General features: G+C 38.4%; 2 protein-coding genes and 1 long non-coding RNA gene across 3 annotated transcripts in view; 1 reads left to right on the top strand and 2 right to left on the bottom strand.

Annotated features, from left to right (window-relative positions):
- LOC122694965 (interferon-induced very large GTPase 1-like) overlaps window positions 1–23,670 on the top strand; it is a 1,416,129-nt gene that overhangs the window by 666,090 nt on the left and 726,369 nt on the right. The gene's annotated exons all lie outside the window — the stretch shown is intronic.
- Window positions 1–23,670, bottom strand: part of LOC122695260 (zinc finger protein 215-like) — a 462,760-nt gene that overhangs the window by 305,366 nt on the left and 133,724 nt on the right. The window lies entirely within an intron of this gene.
- LOC122695353 lies at window positions 612–21,686 on the bottom strand. Its single transcript, XR_006341351.1, has 4 exons — window positions 21,647–21,686; window positions 19,878–20,005; window positions 7,378–7,454; window positions 612–621 (listed from the first exon to the last, which is right to left on the bottom strand). It is a non-coding gene; the product is annotated as an uncharacterized LOC122695353 (long non-coding RNA).

The following is a 23,670-nucleotide window of genomic DNA, read 5'->3' on the forward strand; positions in this document are numbered from 1 at the left end:
GTCCATGGAATTCTCCAGGCAGTTCTCCAGTGGGTAGTCAGTTCCTTCTCCAGGGGATCTTCCCAACCCAGGGATCAAATCTGCTTCCTACACTGCAGGCGGATTCTTTACTCTCTGTGTCATCAAATATGAATGCGCATAGTCACTCCCGACTCTTTGTGACCCCATGGACTGTAGCCCACCAGGCTCCCTTGTCCCTGGGGATTCTCTAGGCAAGAATATTGGAGAAGGATTGCCATGCCCTCCTCCAGAGGATCTTCCCAACCCAGGGATTGAACCCAAGTCTCCCACACTGCAGGCAGATCTTTATCATCTGAGCCACCAGGGAAGCCCTCAAATATGAACATATGATGGCTAAATAAGCTAATGAACATTCAGTTTACCATTTTTTCATAAGTTTAGGTTGTGCCATATGACTTTTAATAACACAATCCTGTCCTTCAGTCTCTGGTTGCTAAGTTAAATAACATATTTTTGTACTCTACCTTCATCTTACTGATTATTAAGACCAATTATAAAGAAAGCCTTTTCTTCTTTCTTGTGTTTATCTAAGCTAGTTTAATACAGTAAATATTATAGACCAGAGTGAGCAAAAATAAGCCAAGGTTGTGCTGTGCTGTGCTTAGCCATTCAGTCATGTTCAACTCATTGTGACCCCATGGACTGTAGCCTGTCAGGCTCCTCTGTCCATGGGGATTCTCCAGGCAAAGAATACTGGCGTGGGTTGCCATGCCCTCCTCCAGGGGATCTTCCCAACCCAGGGATTAAACCAGGTCTTCCACATTGCAGGCAGATTCTTTACCATCTGAACCAGCAGGGAAGCCCAAATCAAGAATGCCACACATTTATTTCAGTGTTCACCAATACTGGTCTTTTGCCAGTAATGTTCTAGGTTCTATAGATTGCTTGCTGAAGAAGACGGTGATGTCCTTACTCACCGATGGTGAGGAGACAGATAATTCATACATAAATTGATATAATATAATACATAATAACAATATAATATTGATTATAATATCATTACAATGTTATAATAAATGTAATATTATTATAAGAAGAGGACTACTGATTATAAAGTTGGTTATCTTGTGTGTGTATGTGTGTGAGTGCCCCTGGGTGGAACATCACATGTATAAGCCCTATTCATCACCCAGCTGTCAAGGTGAGCCCCTCCTTTGCTTCTACCCATGGCTGTGGAGATGCTTTCAGCTTTATTTCTCTTTCTCTCATTTTCTAGAAACAATAGTTTTTCTTCTTTTCTGTTAATTCAGCAATGCCTTGGCAAGGATAGAAAACTTTTCTATCCTATAGAGAGAAAGGGATGTAAAAGCATTTTGAAGAAACTATGACCAATAAGTCATACTTTGATTAAATACATGAATCTACACATTCAAGAAGCTCAATGAACTTTAGGATGGAAAAACAAAAGATATCCACACTGAGACATGTTCTAATGAAACTTTTAAAGGTCAGAGACAAAGGAAGAACCTTGAAAGCAGCAAAAGAGAAATGAATGTCCTATTTAAGGGAGATTCATTAAGAATAAGACTGGACATCTTAGCAGAAACCATGGAGGCCAGAAGGCAGTGAGATGACATATTTAAAGTACCTAAAGAAAGAGAAAGGCCATAACTCTATACCTGGCAAAACTGTCATTCAAAAATAAAGGAGACATTAAGACATTCCCAGATTAACAAATGCTGAGGGAATTCATCACTAGTAGATGTGTCTGTTTGTTCAGTTGCTGAGTTGTGTCCCAGTCTTTGTGATCCTGTGGACTGCTGCATGTCAGGATTCCTTGTCCTTGACTATTTCCGGGAGTTTGCTCAATTTCATGTTCACTGAGTTGGTGATGCTAGATGTGTTCTATAGGAAATGCTAAAAAGAGTCCTTCAGGTGGAAATGAGAGGACACTAGACAGTAAACTTGAAGCCACATGAAGAAATAACACAGGTAAAGGGGTATATAAACCAGTATTAGTGTATTTTTCATTTGTGACTCCTTTTTCTTGCCCAGTTTGATCAAAACACAATTCATAAAGTGATCATGATAAGCCTATGTTAAATGGGCACACAAAGTAGAAAGATGTAATTTGTGACACAGTAACGTAAAGGGGGAGGGATGGAGATATGTAGGATCAGAATTTTTACACACCTACGGAAGTTAATGATATTAATTCAAAATAGATTATTACATGTTTGTGAGGTTAATTGTAAGCTCCAGCACAACCAATGCTAAAATAACTTTTAAATATGCAGAAAAATAAATTAGAAAGGAATCAAAATTATACACTACAAAAACACCAAACACAAAAGAAGGCAATCAATTGTGACACCGAGGAACAAACAAGATATGAAACATATGAAAGAAAAAGCAAAATTGCAGAAATAAATGTTTAATTATCAGTAATTATAAATAGATCAAACTCTTCTATTAGAACTCAAAATAGATTATAAAGCAAAATACTTTATATGCTGTCTAGAAAAGACTCATTTCATATCCAAGACAAATAGGTCAAAAGTGAAAGAATGGAAAAGGACATTCCAGGCAAATACTTACTAAAAGATAACTGAGATATCAGTCCTAAAATCAGATAAAATAGACTCAGTCAAAAATTGTTACAAGAGGCAAGGAGGAACACTAAATATTGATTAAAATGTGAACCCATCAGGAAGATATAAAGCTAGGAACCTAACAACAGAACTCTAAAACATAGGAAGCAAAAATTGGGAAGTGAAAGCAGAAAGACAGTTCTAAAATAATAGTTGGAGATTTCAATGCTGTACTTTCCACATGGAGAAACAATTAGAAGATCAGTAGCAAATAGGGGAGTTGAACAATACTCTAAACCAACTATATCTGACAGACATAAACAGACACTCTGTCCAACATCAGCTTAGTAGTGTTTCTGCTGAACAGATTTTCTCAAGAACTTTGTGGATCTTCTGTAAATGTCAGTGGGATTCACTCCTCTAGGCAAAACCCACATTTATAGATCTCTTCCAGACAAACCCTTCTAAGCCTTGCCCTCCTGCTGAAATAGTAGGAAACAGTACCCTTAAGCTTCCTAGAGGATTTCTAGTTTGGTTGATATCTGTGAGGCAAACCCTTGTCCTCTTTTTCGGGGAGGGTGTGGTTAAAATGAATTTTATTTATTTATTATTATTAATTGGAAGGTAATTGCTTTACAGTATTCTGTTGGTTTTGGACATACATCAACATGAATCAGCCAAGTATACCTATGCCTCCTTCCTCTTGAACCTCCCTCCAACCTACCATCCCACCTTCTAGGTTGTCACAGAGCACTGGGTTGAGCTCCCTGCATCGGATAGCAAATTCCCACTGGCTATCTATTTTACGTATGGTAATGTGTATTTCCCTGTTACTCTGAATTCATCTCCACCTCTCCTTCCCCTACTGTGTCCACAAATCTGTTCTCTGTGGCTGTGTTTCCATTCAGTTCAGTACAGTTGCTCAGACGTGTCCGACTCTGCAGCCCCATGGACTGCAAACCGCCAGGCCTCCCCGTCCATCACAAACTCCCGGAGCTTACTCAAAATCATGCCAATTGAGTTGGTGATGCCATCCAACCATCTTATCCTCTGTTGTACCCTTCTCCTCCCCACTTCAATCTTTCCCAGCATCAGGGTCTTTTCCAATGTGCCAACACTTCGCATGAGGTGGCCGAAGAATTGGAGTTTCAGCTTCAGCATCAGTCCTTCTAATGAATATTCAGGACTGATTTCCTTTAGGATGGACTGGTTGGATCTCCTTGCAGTCCAAGGGACTCTCAAGAGTCTTCTCTAACACCACAGTTCAAAACATCAATTTTTCAGTGCTCAGCTTTCTTGATAATCAACTCTCACATCCATACATGACTACTAGAAAAACCATCTCTTTGACTAGATGGACCTTTGTTGGCACAGTAATGTCTCTGCTTTTTAATATGGTGTCTAAGTTGGTCATAACTTTTCTTCCAAGGAATAAGCTTCTTTTTTTTTTTTCATGGCTGCAGCCACCATCTGTAGTGATTTCGGAGCCCCCTAAAATAAAAGTCTGTCACTGTTTCCACTGTGTCCCCATCTATTTGCCATGAAGTGACAGGACCAGATGCCATGATGTTAGCTTCCTGAATGTTGAGTTTTAAGCCAACTTTTTCACTCTCCTCAACTTTTTCACTTTCATTAAGATGCTCTTTAGTTCTTCTTTGCTATCTGCCATAAGGGTGGTGTCATATGCATATCTGAGGTTATTGATATTTCTCCCGGCAATCTTGATTCCAGCTTGTGCTTCATCCAGCCTAGCATTTCACATGATGTACTCTGCATGTAAGTTAAATAAGGTGACAGTATATAGCCTTGACGTACTCCTTGGCCAATGTTGAACCAGTCCATTGTCAATGTCCATTTCTAACTGTTGCTTCTTGACCTGCATAGAGGTTCCTGAGGAGGCAGGTCAGATGGTCTGGTATTCCCATCTCTTTGAGAATTTTCCACAGTTTGTTGTCATCCACACAGTCAAAGGCTTTGGCATAGTCAATAAAACAGAAGTAGATGTTTTTCTGGGACTCTCTTGCTGTTGTTGATAATCCAACAGATGTTGGCGATTTGATCTCTGGTCCCTCTGCCTTTTCTAAAACCAGCTTGAACATCTGGAAGTCCACGGTTCATGTCCTGTTGAAGTCTAGCTTGGAGAATTTTGAGCAGTACTTTACTAGCATGTGAGATGAGTGCAATTGTGTGGTACTTTGACCATTCTTTGACACTACCTTTCTTTGGGATTGGAATGAAAACTGACCTTTTCCAGTCCTGTGGCCACAGCTGAGTTTTCCAAATTTGCTGGCATATTGAGTGCAGCACTTTCATAGAATCATCTTTTTGGATTGTTTCCATTGCTGCCCTGTAAATAGGTTCATCAATACTGTCTTTCTAGATTCCATATATATGTGTTAATATACCATATTTGTTTTTATCTTTCTGGCTTACTTCATTCTGTATAATAGGCTCTAAGTTCATCTACCTCATTAGAACTGGCTCAAGTACATTCCTTTTCATGGCTGAGTAATATTCTGTTGTGTATATATACCACAGCTTCTCTATCCATTCATCTGTCAGTAGACATCTAGTTTGCTTCCATGTCCTAGCCATTGTAAATAGTGGTATAGTGAGCATTGGGTATGGGTGTCTCTTTCAATTAGAGTTTTCTCAGGTTATGTATAGCCCACTAACAGGATTGGTGGGTCATATGGTAGTTTTATTTCTAGTTTTATATAGGAAACTTTATCCTTAAAATGATAGGAAAGCCTAGTTTTGTGCCTGATTCCTTCACCTTTTAATCTTTCTGAAGTTTTAGGGAAAAGTTGGACAATCATACTAAACAGAGATGAAGACTATGATCCTTAATTGTTACAGATGGTGAGAAATTTCAAAATTGAAAGGTCTTGATTTCTTTTTGTTTAACAGTTCTTTCCTCAATTTATCATTCTCCTGTCACATATTATCATAAACAGAAAAAAGAATTCAAGAGTCACTTTTAATACCTTACTTGGAAGTCCCCCTAAAAGTAAAACCAGCTTTGAAATATTTTCTTGAACATAACTCCAGGATATAGTTTTGCTACGTTTTTTATCACTTTGTAACAAGAATCTTCCTCCTTCTGTTTCTGATAACATGTTCCTCAATTTCTTCTGATTCTCACTGTGGCATCCTTAAAGATTAGATTTCTACCAACAGTCTGTTGAAAACATATAGGCTTTCTATGAAAGCTCTTCTAGTCTCTGCTCACTTGATTGAATTCAAAGCTATTTCCAAGTTTTTAGGTACCACTTCTAGGTATGAAAATCTGTATTATTTTTATACTGTTTCATAATGGATTGCCACAAACTTAGGATCTCAAAACACAGATATATCCCAGTGTCTGTCAGGAGTCTGGCATGACTTAGCTGGGTGCTGTACTTGAGGTTTTATAAGGCAGCACTCCAGGTGTTGACTGAGCTGTATTTTCATCTAGAGTTTCAGCTAGAAAAGCTGCTCTTAGCTTATACATATTGACAGAATTAATTTTCTTGTGATTTTAGCACTGTTCACAGTTCCTGGCCACATTATCTTTTCCACAGGCCTTTCTTCAACATGATAGCGTACTTCTGTAAGTCAGCAGGAGGGAAAATTATCTCTGAAGAAGGGCTGAGTCTCTCTTGATGGCCTTTTGCCTGATTAAGTTGAGCATATCCAGGATAAGCTTCCTTTTGGTTATAGCAAAACCAATTGGTTTGGGTTCTTAATTTTATCTGAAAATTTCTTCATCTGTGCTACATTCTATTGTTTAGCAGCAAAAGGAGGTCATTAGGTAGGCCTTGATCATGGACCTGCCCTCATCTGCATGGCAAGTGGTAAAGTATGTGAATTCCTCAGTCCAGTGTTTGACATAGACTAGGAGATCAATAAATGTTAACACCTCCTATCTTTTGATTTTTCTAAAAGTCTCTGTTCGAACCACAGAGTCAGTGCCCAGAGGGATGTAGGACTCAATGAGGTAAACCCCACTGAAGGGGAAGAGGATCTGAAGGAGATTGCGCCACCTAGCCAAAGGAGAATCAGATTCTCTTACTTATAAGAGCATGCTTCACAGTTTAGGAAAATCTGGAGAGAGGAACTGTTAGTGGAGACTTGAAGACCTAAACCAGAGAACTTGGAAGGAATACATATGCAGATTAGGCTTCAGGGAATTTTTCAGTGCATCAAGGTAGAGTATAAAAGGGAATTAAGAGAAAAGAATAGCGTGGAGAGTGTATGCCATCCAAACAAGTAAGATGTCTGTTCTATGGAGATACATATAACCATCAAGATATCCTTTTAGTTGACCAAAGGGACTTAATGTTTAGGTGGCTTAGGATTATAAATGAGATGTTCTGTATATGGAATTCATTTAGTGTCTATAACTATTCCAGGTGGTAAAGACAAATTTTAAGAGATGATATTCATTTAAGATTGGCCTATGAACTAAAGTAACCTGAAAAGTGGCAAGTGTATCAGGGAAAACATCAAGAAAAGAGACAAAGGCTGTTTGAATGGGATGAATACATTCCCAGGACTAGAGCATCCTATGGGACCGAGAATGAAAATGTAGGAAAAAGAGAAGCTCCCCAAGGTAGAAACAGGTTCCCGTCTCCAGGAGACCATGAAGACTGAAAGTAGAATGTCAGACCCACCACTCCAGGGAGAATAAATATAGGGTTTAATGATAATATGTCAAGTCCAATAAAGATTGGGAAGCTTACATACACTGGAGAATGAAAGGAAAGAACAAGACTTAAGGGTCTAAATTAAGGCCAAGGTATGTTTTTTGTTTGTTTGTTTGATTTTTACTTTAACTAGAAACTACATACCACAACTGCAGTCAGGAACGCTGATCCTGTAGGTTTTCTTTCAGAAGTGTCTTCCCATCTCCTGAAGCTTCTGCCATGAGATAATAGGCAATATTAGGAAATAGCAATTTGGAAATTTCCAATTATGAAATAATAGGAAATAGCAATATGGAAATCGCTGCAACATGGAAAATAACCTGAGTTTGATCCCTGGGTTTGGAAGACTTCTTGGAGAAGGGAATAGCAACCCACTCCAGTATTCTTGCCTGGAGAATTCCACGGGCAGAGGAGCCTGGTGGGCTACAGTCCCTGGGGTCACTAAGAGTCAGACACGAATAAGAGACTAACACTTCCACTTCATTTTCATATGCTAAGCAAGGTAGAGAAATCATTGATAAAATCTTTCCAGCACCACGAAGAATGGGCAAAAAATCTACCTCTAGCCCAAAAGTCCTTCACTGTAGGCAAAAGCAAAGTAGGCAAGAATTAAAGAATCTTTTCTGCTCCTCATGCTTCTTCCTACTACACATATCTCTACTTCTCTATCATTGACACAACACCAGTATCAGCTCTGAGGCACACAAAGCTACACAGAATGACTCATTGACATTGGAAACTATCAGAACAAGTGCCTTATAAACATGTGCTCAAATATATACACTATTTTATATGTATTTTTCTTAGAGAATAAGTCAGTGAAAGACAAAACAGGATCTTCAGCAATGATATAGTTCTATGACTATTATTATTACTAGATCCTTGCTGGAACTGACAAACTTGATTTTTATGTGACTTCAAAAGATTTCTTCCCAGACACTCTAGTTGGAGGTAGAAAGGAGGGATCCTGGTATACAACTTAACTGTAAAACTGATTTACTCTTGAGGAAAATACTAGTGTGTTCTGGACCTACATACACCTAGTAAAGGCCTCTGCATTCATCTTCAGCAGAGATCATTTTGTTAGGTTACAACAGATACCAAGGATTCAGTTTCTAGCAAGAATTAAATATATGGATTGATTTCCACATGACACTTTCTGTAGCCAATCTAAAATCTTACTTTTACCATGCTGCTTGGTGATCAAAGGTTGTGTCCATTGGGGTATAAACCAATGCTCTCAAATCACAGGCAGATCATCTCCTAATGTGGGGCTATATCCATAGTGTGCCAGTTCCCTTCAGGGAACGTAATCTTGAAAAATATCTTCTGACACATTCAACCCCTACCCAACACTCAGCACAGTTACTCATGCAGAATGAAGAATGACAGGAGCCTGACAGTGTAACAGGACAGACTCCCCAACTTTCCAGTGTCACAACAATATCTGTCCACATCTGAACCAGACTGTCCAGTGGAGACAATCATTGAGAAGTCTACCCTCCTCACTATGCGTCGTTGTCTGTGCTCTTGAACTGACAGCTCTGAGAATTCTAGGTCAGTAGGCACAGTCTTAAAGTCTTAGAAGGAAACAGCAGCTACAGCTACTGTCCTACATTTTCTGTTCCTTCTTAACCTATATGGAACTCAGTGACTATGGGATTTCAAACGCTGAAGAAGCCTTCTTTGGGTTACAATCTCCCACGTCTCCTAAAGGAAAGCATTTCCCCATTTTGAGACAACAAGAAAATAAGAGAATTGCTAAAACATTAGCAGAAAAGACACACAACATCTCCATTAACTTTCAGTCTATACCAAAATGTTGAAAGTTATTTTCCATGTTGCAGGTCTCCTGCATTTCAGGCAGTTTTTTGACCATTTGAGTCACCAAGGAAGTGTTTAGTTTTGGTCCATTTGAGTGCCAAATTATAGCGATAGATTTAAAGAAAGCAGGAATCTATTCCAAAAAGGCAGAAATTGCAGCAAATTAATGCAAGTGTTAAGGATTGTAATGTCCTCACTCTTCTGACTGATTGAACTTGACTTGGTTTTAAGCCAATTTAAAGTTAAAAACATGAGTTAATCTTTCAAAGTAGTTGTCCTCAGACTTTATATTGCATAATGATTACCTGAGGACATCTTAAAAATGTGGATTCCCAGCCCCACTCACAGAGAATCTGACATGGAAGGTCTAGCTTATTGCTCAGGAACTATGGTTTTTATAAACACCTCAACGTTCATTTTACAATTGCTGCCACGTGGTAAATCACATTTTGAAAAACACTCTATTCTAAGATAACATTTTTTTAGTGGAGAAAATGTGGGAGTGTAAAAAATAAATTTGCCATTTCTGTTGGCCTGAACATGATGGTTTATCATTTGACTGTCTTTACTTCTTAGTTTCCAGTTGAGGTACTCTTTCTGTCTCAGTATTTGAATAAATACACATGAAAGTTAAACTACTGTGCTAGAATGCACAACTGAGTTAAATGTTTTAAGACTTTAACTTCAAAGGATAAAGAAATGGAAATGTGTGTGCAGAGCTATAAAGCTTTTTAAGGAGACAGATAGGCTAGATCCAGAAATGCTGCTGACATATGACTGAGTCTAATATGGTTAGAAAAATTACCTGAAATTTCGGCTAATTTCAGAAATTATCAAAGAAAAAAAATAGGATATTTCCCAGAACTGTAGTAGGCCTGATTGTCCATAATGAAAATTTAGATCAAATGTTGTATGAAGTTAACAACAACAACAGAAACAATTTGTTTAATAGTCCTGGAAACACTCTCCAGTTCGTAGGATGGATAGTAAGGAGTGTGAATATTAAACAAATGAACAGTCTTGGTTATTTACAGATATCTTATTAATAAAAGCAGACAGATGTCAGAGATCCCATTAGCAGCATGGTATTGCTACATGTTATTAGCACTATTTTTAATATTCTTAAGGTATATGATTTGGATCCTAAGATTATCTGTCAACCAAATTTGTAAAGGAAAAGTCAAACTACTAGTTGAAATGATTTTTATTGTATAAGGTAAAAATTAAAACAGATATAATGTAAATTCTAGCTAGTTCATACAAGCAATGAATGCTTGAGAGGGTGTGGAGAAAAGGGAAAACCCTTGTACTGTTGGTGGGATTGTAAATTGATACAGCCATTGAGGAGAACAGTATAAATGTTCCTTAAAAAACTAAAAATAGAACTAAAATGTGACCCAGCAATCCCACTACTGGGCAATTTCCCTAAGAAAACCATATTTCAGAAAGACACATGCACCCCTGTGTTCATTGCAGCACCATTTACAGTAACCAGGATATGGAACCAACCTAAATGTCCATCAGCAGAGAAATGGATGAAGAAGGTGTGGTTCATACACACAATGGAATATTACTCAGTCATAAAAAGGAATGAAACTGGGTCATTTGTAGAGATGTGGATGGACCTAGAGACTGTTACACAGAGTGAATTAAGTCAAAATAAGAAAAACAAATATCATATATTAATGTATATATGTGGAATTTGAAAGAATTGCCATAGATGATCTTATTTATAAAGCAGAAATAGTGACACAGATGTAGAGAACAAATACATAGGTATCAAGGGGGAAAGGAGGATGGGATGAATTGGGAGGTTGGCACTGACATATACATACTCTGTATAAAATAGATAACAAATGAGAGCCTACTGTATAGCACAGGAAACTGTACTCGGTGCTCTGTGGTAACCTAAATGGGGAGGAAGTCCAGAAAAGAGAGGACATATGTATTTGTATAGCTGATTCACTTTGCTGTGCAGTAGCAACTAACACAATATTATGAAGCAACTATACTTCAATAAAAACTACAAAATTCCAGTTAGCTCAATACAGGACAAGGTGGTATAGGTGAGGATACTATGTGTGTGTGTGTGTGTGTGTGTGTGTGTGTGTGTGTGTGTGTGTTTGGTGGTAATGAGAGTGAAAATGTACCAAGCGGGTAAAAATTTATTTTTGAATGTGACAGATAAGAATGAAAGTTAGTAATGACATAAAAGGGTGATTCCTTTCTCTCTATGTGTGTGCATGCTCATTGCATGTAGAACTTTTTGTGACCACATGGAATGTAGTCCCCAGGCTTCTCTGTCCATCATCCTAACTAATGAAATAATAAAATGAAATAAAGAAATATCAATTGGTATCACAAAAGTAGACAGGAAAAAATTCAAAGGGAAAAATAATGGGTACATGTAAATAAGTGACAGGAATAAGTCAAGTTTTTCATCCTTATGTATATGCCAGTAGAACTGTGTGTAAACATACATCAAGACATATCCACCAGAATGTTCATAGCACCACTATTCATAAAAGCAAAAAATTGGAAACAATCCTGATGTTTTTTCACAGTCTCATGGTAAATAGAAAGTGACATATTCATATAATAATAAAAACAATATCATAGTGATACACAACAATATGGGTATATCTCACAATTTTAAGTTTTGAAACAAGCCAAATACAAAAGAATACATATAATATGATTGCATATACAGAAAGATAAATACCTGCCAAAATGAATTTGTAATATCACAAGTCTGAGTAATGACTAGTGTAAACTGTTAGGAAGTAGAGAGATTAATGATAAGAAATAGCTAAGAGTATGAGAGAGTGTTCTGGAATATGGGCAGTGTTCTAATACTCCATCTGGGCATGCTTATGTGGTCAATTTGTGATACTTCATTAAAGTAGATACTGGTAGACTCTAATCTCATGGCATGATCTTCTCTATGGGTTGAGAGATCATTGGTCAGTGGAGCAAGGATCAAAGAGACCAGGAGAAAAGACCAAAGCAGTCTTTGTTCCATCCCAGGAGGACTGTCAAGTTAATCTGTGTTGCTCTTAATTAGGGTAAAGTCACAGGCACATGTTTTATGGTTATTGGGCTCAAATCTTTCTTAGTCACTTAAACAGAAAGCAGATAATCTCAGACTTTACATGGAAAAACCCCTGAGAACCTGTTTGTTATTTCCTGAGCTAAAAAGCCTGAAGTTGGTCGGTCTGAGAGAGATTTGAGGGTACAGTTGGACAGGACTAGCGAAAGACTTGTAGTTCTTTAGGGTAAGGGTCAGGCCACTGAGAAATGGAGATTTTCAGAGACTAGTAGGTAAACTTAGGCTTATGATTAAATGACTTGTCCCCTGTAAAAAAAGGAGAGCATAATTCTTTGTTTAATTTCCTGTTGTCGAAGAAAAACACAGATAAAGTTGTGTGTACATCTATATGACAGAAAAATGACATCAGATAACTTGTATGCAGAGATCTTCTCTGACATCCCCTAACTCAAACTTCCCTTTCTATTACACCTCAGGTTCTAACGAGGAAGACTGTGGAGAATAGGCCTCTCAGCCATATTTAGCCGAAATTCAGTAGAAGGGATATAGTTGATGACATAGATGTTATAAAAGTTTAGATAATTGTTCACTTTTCTAATCTATATTGATCTCTACCTTGTTAAAGTTCATGAATACTATTAATTCCAACTTGCAGAGATTGTCAAGAAGCTTTGAGCTATTCAAACTCAAGATGTCTTCTCTCAGAAATAGGAATTTTTGTGACTCTTTTGTCCTAAGTCAATTGCACATGCATATGTGGTTTGGGTGTGTATGTAAAAAAGAAAGAGGTCATTACATTGTCTCATTTTAAGGCTTATGTACAGCTACCAAGAACAAGATGGTAGTAATGAAGACAGATATAGGTCAATGGAAATGGAAGAGTATAGGGGATCTAGAAATACACTTATATATATACTCTACACTGATTTGCAAAGAGGAATGGAAAATCTATTCAACAAATGGTGCTGGGACAATTGGATATCCATGTGGAAAAAACATGATCATTGATGCTGCTTTATCCTACATCCAAAGTAGCTCATCACACCTCACCCAAAATAACTCAAAAGAGACCAAAACTTACATGTAAAAATTAACCTATTAAACTTCTGGATGAAAGAAGAGTGAAAATATTAACATTCCTGGTCTTGCAGTGGGCAAAAGTTTCTTAAGACACTAAAATCATGAGCCATAGCAAAACTGATCAATTAGACAATCAAAATGAAAAATTTGGCTCTCTGAAAATTGCTGCTGTTGTTGCTGCTAAGTCACTTCAGTTGTGTCCGACTCTGTGTGACCTAATAGACAGCAGCCCATGAGGCTCCCCCACCCCTGGGATTCTCCAGGCAAGAATACTGGAGTGGGTTGCCATTTCCTTCTCCAATGCATGAAAGTGGAAAGTGAAAGTGAAGTCGCTCAGTCGTGTCCGACTCCTGGTGACGCCATGGAATGAAGCCCACCAGGCCCCTCCATCCGTGGGATTTTCCAGGCAAGAGTACTGGAGTGGGTTGCCATTGCCTCCTCCAAAAATTACATTAAGACAATTAAAGGTCGAACTAGAGAATGGAAGAAGATATTTTCAATGAATATATCTGAAAAAATACTGGTATCCAAATTATATAAAGACTCTTACAGTTCAATAATATGTAAGATAATGTAGTAAGAACAGGGCAAAGTGTTTGAATAGCTGATTTCATAAAAGAAGATATTGAGTGGTCAGTAAGTGCATGAAAAGATGGTCAACATCATTAATCATTAGGGAAATTCATATTAAAACTGCAATGAGAAAACAGAACAAACTCATTAGAAAGGTTAAAATTAAGAAGACAGAGAATATCAAGTGTCAGAGAGGATGTAGAGCAGCTAGAACATGCCTCACTATTGGTAGTAACCATTCCAGGAACTTGTTAGGCACTTGTGAAACATGCACACACCATATGACTCAGATATTTCACTTCTAGATATCTATCCACGAGAATGAAAAATTTTTGTTCACACGATGATTTGTGTATAGATGTTCATAGGAGATTTTTGAATAATAACTAAAAACTGGAAATACTCAAAATGTCCATAAATAGGTAGATACTGGGTTGCCCAAAAAGTTCTTTTGAGTTTTTGTGTAACATCCCCTGAATGAACTTTCTGGCCAATCCAATAGCTAAACAAATATGCTATACAATAAAATACTGCTTAATAAAAGAAATGGATAACTACTCATACAAGCAACAACATGGTTGAATTGAAATTTTATTATGCTGTGTGAAAGAAGCCATCAACAAAAGAATACTTCTTGTATTATTCCACTTATATAAAATGCAAACTAATTTATAGTAAACCAAAGCATATCTGGTTGCCCAGGACTGGAATAGAGGGAAGAATAGACTGCAAAGGGACACTGTAAATTTTGGGGGATCATGAAAATATTTTATGTCTTGATCACGGGAACGGTTTCAAGGGTTTAGTGGTTTCAGCTTGGCAAAATTCATCAAAATATGTACCTTAAATGGATGCAATTTTTTGTGCATAAGTTATTTCTCATAATATTGATATAAAAATAAGAAAATAATTTTAAACTAGGATAGAGGAAGTCACATGATTCCATATTCTGTGGGACCTTTCAAGTGCAAGAACATAGGGCCCATTTAGGTGGGAGTGTATGCTTACACTCAGACATGACTTCCTTGAGACCATTATATATTCCCATATTCTAATTTGCTTTTAGACTAGTGAGGTTTCTGGGAGCATTCTAAAACCACATAGCAAGAGAAGATCTTTTCCCTTTCCTTGGTTTTTACATTTTTGTCTTCATGTACCTAGCGATTAGTAGCAAATGCCTTAGCTACAGTTGAAACATGAGGCATTGTCTTGAGGACAGAAAGAAACTGAACTGGGACCTGAACCAGGAGCAGCCAAGTGTGTAGAGGATGTTTTTGGATAACTGAGGAGACTGATGAAAAAAGGTGAATCCCTGGGATCCCAAGGGAATGTGAAACCAGCATGGGAACAGCCTAGGACTGAGTTATACTTCTTACCACCAGGTGAGACCCTTGAGGTAGAATATAAGTGCATCCCAGCTTGCACCCAGTTACTTGTTTAAACCTCTCTCTGCCTTTTGTTTTCTCAATGCATCTACTATGTTGCCATCTTCCCAGGGTCTCAGGCCCCAAAAGAGTCTAGTTTGACTCTTCTTCATTCTCTTCTTCACTTCCCACAATCAAACAACAATTATCATCTTCATAATTTTACATATAGTTTACACTTACTGGTCTAGTCCTAAGTGCCAGGCACTTTTTGAGACAATGGGTTACAGAGATAAATATGAAAAAGGCTGAGAAGTTTCTTTGAACTGATAGTCCAGAAGCATTGAGAGGGGTCTATGAATACAGGAAAGATTACATCAAAGAGAGCATTATTTGAGGCTCTTCTCACATTTGGTGACCTCCCTTTCCATTTCTACAGGGTGTAGAAGCTATGTGGTCAAACCTTCCTCATCTTCAAAGATTGTCACCTTCAAATTAAGACTCTATTATCCATTCTTGTGTTCTTCCCTCTGGTCCCCAAGGAAGAGGCATCCCTAACATCTTTGCAATACTAACTCTGTTCTTTAAATCCTGCTGTTACTCACCTCCCATTGGCCTTTTTCTTTTCTTTTTTCTTTACCTTAGGTCTATAATATTTTGGGTAATTTTACTTTGTGGTTGCTTCACTTTGAATAAAAAAACATACATCTTCCCATTTTGTTTGAATATAGAGTGGATCTTGCCTCCTCCATAAGCTTTTCTTTATATTTCTTTTATTGTTAGATTTCTCAAAAAGGAATTTCAAGTTTAGCACTTCTGGCTCAGTAAATGTTGGTTGATGAAATAAATTGCTGAATGCATCCTATCCACTTATTATTATTTAGTTTCACTTCTGACCTCACCTTTTTCTAGAAAAAGTTCTCCTCAAGTCTGATATTCACATTCTAATTATCCAGTCCAGGGAGCCTTTCCAGCTTTCTATCCTGTTAAATCTGGGAGCTCCTCTTTGTTGACCATCTCTCCTCACTTGCACCCAGGATGATAATGTGCCTCTGAGTGAATGAGATCATACAAGTACCGCTGATTGGAAGTTTGGTAAAGAATTTTTAAATGTCAGCATCTCTTTCACACATATTTATTGAGGGCTTTCAGCATGCTGGGAAACGTCTTAGGTACTGAGTGTTGACTAATGAATAAGGCAGGTTAGATCCCTGCCTCTACAGTGTTTACCTCTACCTGAAGGAAGCAGACCATAAACTTCAAAATATTTGAAGAAAGAAAATAATTTCAGGTTAAGTGTTAGCAAAGAAACAATCAGATAATTGGATGGAGAGTAACCTGAGACTGCTTTTGATCCTGTAGTTAGAGAATACGTGTTCAAAGACTCTGCTGCTAATCGTGAGCTGCTTTAGGCTCTTTATGCAGCGTCTAGCCTTTACCAGTTATCAAATATCATGATTCACCAGTGACACCACTGGGTGTTTATCTAAAGGAAAAGAAATTACTAATTTGAAAAGATCCTCCCCATCCCTGACCAGGTTCATTCCAGCATTATTTACAATAACCAAAGTTGAAAGCAACAGAAATGTCCATTGATGGATGGATGGATAAAGAAAGTGTGCTACATTTCTAAATTTATTCAGAAAAAAAAAAAAAAAAAGAGAGAAATCCTGCCATTTGTGACAACATGGTTTGACCTTGAGGGCATTATGTTAAGTAAAATGTCAGACAAAGATAAATGCCATATGATCTCACTTACATATGAAAGCTAAAACAAACATAACATAACCAAAAACAAGCTAAATGATACAGAGAAGAGATTGCTGGTTGCCAGAGTTTGGGGGAGAAGGACGGAAAATGCGTGAAGGAGGTACAAAGGCTGAAATTTCCAGTTATAAAAGGAATGAGTCCTGGGAATATTATGTGCAGCATGATGACTATAATTGATAATACAGTATTGTGATTTGAAAGTTGCTAAGAAGACCTTAAAATTTTTCATCATAAGGAAAATAAACTATAACTGTGTGGTGATGGATGTTTACACAGGCTTGCTGTGTGTTATCATTTTGCAATATATACACATATGGAATCATGTTGCACAGTTTAACTAATATTATATGTGAATTATATCTCAATAAAAAAGAAAAAGGTAACAACATGTTAGCTTGCCTCTTAATCTCTACCTCCTATTGTAGATTTTCCTGTTTCTGTAGCTCCTCTTGGACTTGGATTTACGGTGTTGAATGGCTTTTCCAGTTAGAAACTTATTTTGAATTGCTAACTCTGGCCCTTTGGGGGTATTATTCCATTTTGATGGGCAAATGGTGATGTAGGCACCTTTTATTTCTTGGAAGCCATTTTTTCCTACTTCTTCACCTAAATTATGTTCGTGTTAGTTACCTACTAAATGCCGGGCACTAGTTTGCGCTATTTGACTGCTCTGTATAAGCAGCTCTCGAATCCTTATCTCTATCCTTGTGTGGCCCACCTTTCAACGGTGCATCCTGAAATGCATAGGTAAGTCATTCACTTGTTTACAAAACTCGAAAAGTCCTCATTGGTTTATGATATGATCAAATTACTTGGCCCTAGCATTCAATCCCCCTCACAGTCTGGCAATAATCAGCCCAGTCCCCCACTTTTTTTCTTTGAAGTGAAGTGAAGTCGCTTAGTTGTGTCCAACTCTTTGTGACCCCATGGACTGTAGCCTAGTCCTGGAGTGGGTTGCCATTTCCTTCTCCAGGGGATCTTCCTGACCCAGGGATTGAACCCAGGTATCCAGCATTATAGGCAGACACTTAACCATCAGCCTTCTGTTATAATATTACTTCTCTTTTGTGGTTTGGTTTCCTGGCTGCAAGGCAGGTGGCATCTTAGCTCCCCCACTGGGGATCAAAACGCAAAAAGCAAAGTCTTAACCACTGGACTGCCAGGGAAGTCATAACCCAATTCTTTTTACAACCACTCTTTTTCCTTTTCTGAACTTCTAGTTCACTTTCTTCCCTTAAAAGCTGTACTCTATCATCTTTCCTTGATCTCATAGTTTTTAACCCTGTATGTTGAGGTGGACCAGAATATGCCACCTCCAAATCTGTCACATTGACATGTGGATTGTTCTGAGCAGAAGGCAATTAAGACCCAGCAGACTCAGGAAAAGCCTTTTTACCTCTCTTTGAACTTCCTAAAAGAATTATATAGAGGGCCTGTACCAGAAAGTCTCGGAGAAGGAAATGATAACCCACTCCAGTATTCTTGCCTGGAGAACTCCATGGACAGAGGAGCCTGGTGGGCTACAGTCTGTGGGGTAGCAAAGAGTTGGAGCGACTGAGCAACTAACACTGTACCAGAAAGAGCTATTACCAGAGACAGCTTTTTTATCAGAAAGACATATTTGCACAGCATCTCAAACATTTGCTTACCAATCTTTTGCTCTTCCCATGTTAATTGTGTTCCTCCTCTTTGAAGCCCCAGACCCCTACTGCCTTCTCCTTAGCTGAAGATGGTTTATATACCTGAAATCCCAGGCCATCTTTGAGTCTTGGTGGGGATTCTGTAAGTATGTAATTAAACTTAACTTTGTCCTGTTAGTCTGTTTTCTATTAATTCAAATATTAGATCAGCAAAATATTATATTAGATGAGCATTTCCCAGGACACTATACTCGTAATCCAATTCTCCTTATTTGTGAAGCCTTCCTTTATTCTTCCAGGTCCAGTTAGTTTCCTTCTTCTCTGTATTTACCATAGAACCTCTTACTTACATGAGTCATAGTAAAGTTAAACTTTTCATGAGTCCTTTGCTCTTGAAAGCAGTGATGGTTAAAATAACTCCATGCAACCTTTTGTGTTTTGAGAATTAACTTACTGCAAAGAGACACCTTTTTGCATACGACTTAGGTAAGACTCATTTGTGTGTTCCCCTATTACTATTACTTATAAGGAGGCCAGACACAGGCCCCCTTTTTAAAAATTAACTGCTTTTCTTTCCCTGTCTTTATTGCTATACAGTAGATCTTTCTTGGTTACATTTTTAAATATAGCATCAGACAAAGACCCTTTAAATTCCATTCTTTGCCTCATGAAACTTTCACTGAGCTGTTTGTCCCCCTGATCAATTGGAGTGTTTGAAACTAAACATTAATTAAGCTTCTCTCCTTTTTAGCCCCTCAAGGATGTCCCATCCTTGATCTGATCCAGCATACAACCCGCCTTAATGATCCCTCCTAAGAATAAAAATATTTCCTTTTATACACACTCTCTATTCTCTGTTCTTTCTAGCCTGTTGACCCTTCCCTACAAAAGAAAATTCCTTTCTGCCTGTCCTTTACAGTTCTGTTTGAATTGTTTTCTCTATTACAGTAGTTTCTTTCGCTTTATTGCAATAATCTTTTCAAATGAAATCTCTTTTTATGTAACTGTAGATTTATTTTTATTTGATGATAGAAGTTACCAAATTGATTGTCTGTTTTGATAATGTACTCCCTTCCCCTGAGATTTGGAGCTGTTTATTGGAACAATGAGAATGTTAGATTCATATTTGTGTTCTCATCATGCCTTAAACTGCCTTGATCTCTGACTGTCCCTATTGCCGTTTCCATCCATTTCTGTTTTTATTTTAGTCTCTGAGTGTGTTCTCTCTCTCTGTCTACCCATTTTGTATTTTAGTTTGTATTTTGTTTGTAGTTTATTCTCTGAGTATGTTGTTGTATCTCCCTCTCTACCCATTTCTCTCCTTCTCCTTCACTTACCTGTCTCCTTGAGGCCAAACTCCTGTCTTCAGTTTGCTCCAGAGAGATGAGCGAGAAAGCAGAGCAGGTTCCTTCCCAGAGTCTGGCAGTTTGCTTATTGAAATCTGCAGCCTAGACTTCAGCTCCTTCTGTGGTAAAAGGGCAAGCAGGAAGTGAAAAACTGGTTTCACTTTAGTTCCCCCCCCCCTCAACTTTTAAAAGATCAGCTGCTTTTAAGGAATCCTTCTCATTTATTTATTTATTTATTCGTGCATTCATTCATTTATAATTGTGATTTATATTTATTTATATTATTATGATTAGATAAGTGTGACTTATAATTGTGTTTACATTGTGATTCCTGGGTGTTAAGGTTTTTCCAAATGGAAGAATAATGTTTGGTGGGGAGTGGTGTGTGTGCATGTTTATTTATGGTGGCCTGGGGTGAGCACCAGATAAAGAACATGGGAGAAACAGGATAGGGAAAGAATTTCAGAAAAGAGACAAGGGCACATTAGAATGTCTTCCTCAGGGAACTTGCTTTAACTGCTTTACTGTTCTAGTTGTGTGATTGATTTGAAATTTAACAAAGTTTCAAAATTGTATTAGCTGATGTGGATGATTCAACACTACCATGAGCTAAATTCTTAAAAGCATACTGTGTGTTTATAGTGAGAAAGAGAATTTTATTGTTCTCTAATTTTATATTAGAGCTTTTGTAGTAGTTTAGTTGCTAAGTCGTGTCCGATTTTTGCAAACCCATGGACTGTAGCCTCCCAGACTCCTCTGTCCATGGGGTTCTCCAGGCAAGAATACGGGAGTGGGTTGTCATTTCCATTTCCAGGGGACCTTCCCAACAAAGGAATTGAACCCAGATCTTCTGCATTGCAGACGGATTCTTTGACTGACCTACAAGGGAAGCAGAGTTTTTGAGTAATGTTAAAAATCTGTTTTCCCTTACACATCTCATGTAAAGCATTTTGTTTCATTATCATCTTACCCCATGATTTAATTCACTATGATTTTGCTTGTAAACAGTACTGCCTGCTGCATTGTTCCTCTGTTTCAAGCTGTATATGTCTGCACATGTCTTCCTGGAGAAGAACCTCATACTCATTTTCCCAGGACCTCTAGAAAGTCTCCCCACGCCATCTCATGTTTCCCCTTCCACCCCCAGGGCACCTGTGCGTCTCCCCTGCCGGGACCTCACTGAGCTGGCCGGGTGTGCGCCCAGAGCGCTGACCCCACTGCCGACGCTCCTGTCAGTGCGCTGCTCTCTCACTGTGCTTGTCCACTCATGTCTCCCCAACCGCAGACCTCCCCCTCCCTGTGTTCCTCCCAGGTGTGGGGGATCTGTCTTATTCATCTTTGTATCCCACACGTAGTGCATGAATCTTATAGATGAACAAAATGTCATGATTGAACAAGAAAATGATTGGTCTGTTTGAGCCTGTGTCTCCAATTATATGTGAGAATATTAACAGCTATTTCAGTGAGTGACATGAGACACAAGGAAGGGATAAGAAGGGCTGGAATGGTACCCTTCCAATAAGACTTCCCTTTTCCTACTCTTAGAATAGGAATGAAAGTGTTTTCTAGTAGACCAGAGTTTCAATGTCAGCCATTAGTTGGAGTCCAAGATCCAGCAGTTCCTAGCTATATTTGCTTATGAGTGTGGAGAGGGTGACCTAAGTAAGGAGGAGCCGTCGAGCAGTGGAATGAATTTGCGTCAGTAGCACCATCCACTCGCATATTATTAATGAGGATAAAATGAGGGAGGTTAATCTCACCCAGTGCTTGGCCTGAAGTGGACGTTCACGTATGAATTCTTTTCCTCAGCACACAATTGTTTTGATGATCAAATCTGTCAGAAGAAGAAATATCAAGGGACGTGTCTTTAGCGGCAGAGTTCCTTCCACTGTTCAATCTGCACCTCTGAGTATTTCTGTTATCTGCGTGTCTTTGCGATTCTTGTGCTGGGCTTTGCGTCAGTGCCCATGTCTTCTCTGTTGCTATGCTTTGGGTCTAGAGGTCACAGAGTCTGTCTGATGTACCTCAGATTCTCTCACGGAGTGAGTAAATTTTCTGTACATGGTAAGATTTCAGTAAATGTATAAATTAATGAAGGAGTAAAAGCAATCCCTTAGAATAAAATCAGATTTGAAAACAAGTTTATTTCACCACACATTTACCTGCCATTACTCCGTGTCAATGCCCAAAACAGAAAACAGACTTTTGCTTTCTTTTTCACTTTTCGCTCAATTCCAGGAAATATTTGTTTTTAACATGAACTTTGGTTAAATGACCTGTGACTGTTTTTTGAAAGATGTTTTCTCCGGGCTCTTTTGTTTCTTTTTTTATTGCCAGTTTTTAACTTATATTCTCTTTGAAAAATTATAGCCTTATTCTGAATAAACTGAGCAAAAAGGAAATCACCCAGTCCTCCACAGTGATACTAGAGAGAGCCAAGCATCCAGGGCTGGAATTAGGGTGAAGCAAGAGAAGAGTTTAAGGTACAAGGGAACTTGTGAGTGAGAGAGATTTAAATATTGTGGTTTGGGTGCCTCACTTGCTTCACCCGAATTTCAGCCCTTCTTTTAGCTTCAGCTAAACATCCTGGCATGAACCAATCCATTTGTAACCCACTGATTACAGAGAAAAGGGCAGCTGAGATCACTGGGTCTCTCTTGTCTGACATTCTCCCCTGATTCTTTCCTTCTAATTGGCTCTTCTTTGACTAAGAGAATATGTCCATTAAGGGACTCTGTTGGCTTCTTCTGAAATCAGGTGGGTGATACTTGCCAACAAAAAAGGGGGGGGGTGGTATTTTGCTTTTCCCCCTTTTATTTCTTTTGGCTAGTCAAATAATTAAAATGACATAAGACATTCACAGTAGGAAATAAGTTTAACACATATGTCTGGAGAATTAACATAGGCATGAGTAATTTGAAAAATAATAAGGCAGCAGCCATCCTGACTGGCGTGTAATGGTACCTCATTGGGGTTTTGATTTGCATTTCTCTGATGATGAGTGAGGTTGAGCATTTTTCATGTGTTTGTTAGCCATCTGTATGTCTTCTTTGGAGAAACGGCTGCTATCCAAAAGTCTACAGGCAATAAATGCTGGAGAGGGTGTGGAGAAAAGGGAACCCTCTTACACTGTTGGTGGGAATGCAAACTAGTACAGCCGCTATGGAGAACAGTGTGGAGATTTCTTTAAAAACTGGAAATAGACCTGCCATATGACCCAGCCATCCCACTTCTGGGCATACACACCGAGGAAACCAGATCTGAAAGAGACACGGACACCCCAAGGTTCATCGCAGCACTGTTTATGATAGCCAGGACATGGAAGCAACCAAGATGCCCATCAGCAGAAGAATGGATAAGGAAGCTGTGGTACATATACACCATGGAATATTACTCAGCCATTAAAAAGAATTCATTTGAATCAGTTCTAATGAGATGGATGAAACTGGAGCCCATTATACAGAGTGAAGTAAGCCAGAAAGATAAAGAACATTACAGCATACTAACACATATATATGGAATTTAGAAAGATGGTAATGATAACCCTATATGCAAAACAGAAAAAGAGACACAGATGTACAGAACAGACTTTTGGACTCTGTGGGAGAAGGCAAGGGTGGGATGTTTCGAGAGAACAGCATCGAAACATGTATATTATCAATGGTGAAACAGATCACCAGCCCAGGTTGGATGCATGAGACAAGTGCTCGGGCCTGGTGCACTGGGAAGACTCAGAGGGATTGGGTAGAGAGGGAGGTGGGAGGGGGGATTGGGATGGGGAATA

Source organism: Cervus elaphus, chromosome 1 (assembly GCF_910594005.1).
Source record: "Cervus elaphus chromosome 1, mCerEla1.1, whole genome shotgun sequence".
Lineage (NCBI taxonomy): Eukaryota > Metazoa > Chordata > Mammalia > Artiodactyla > Cervidae > Cervus > Cervus elaphus.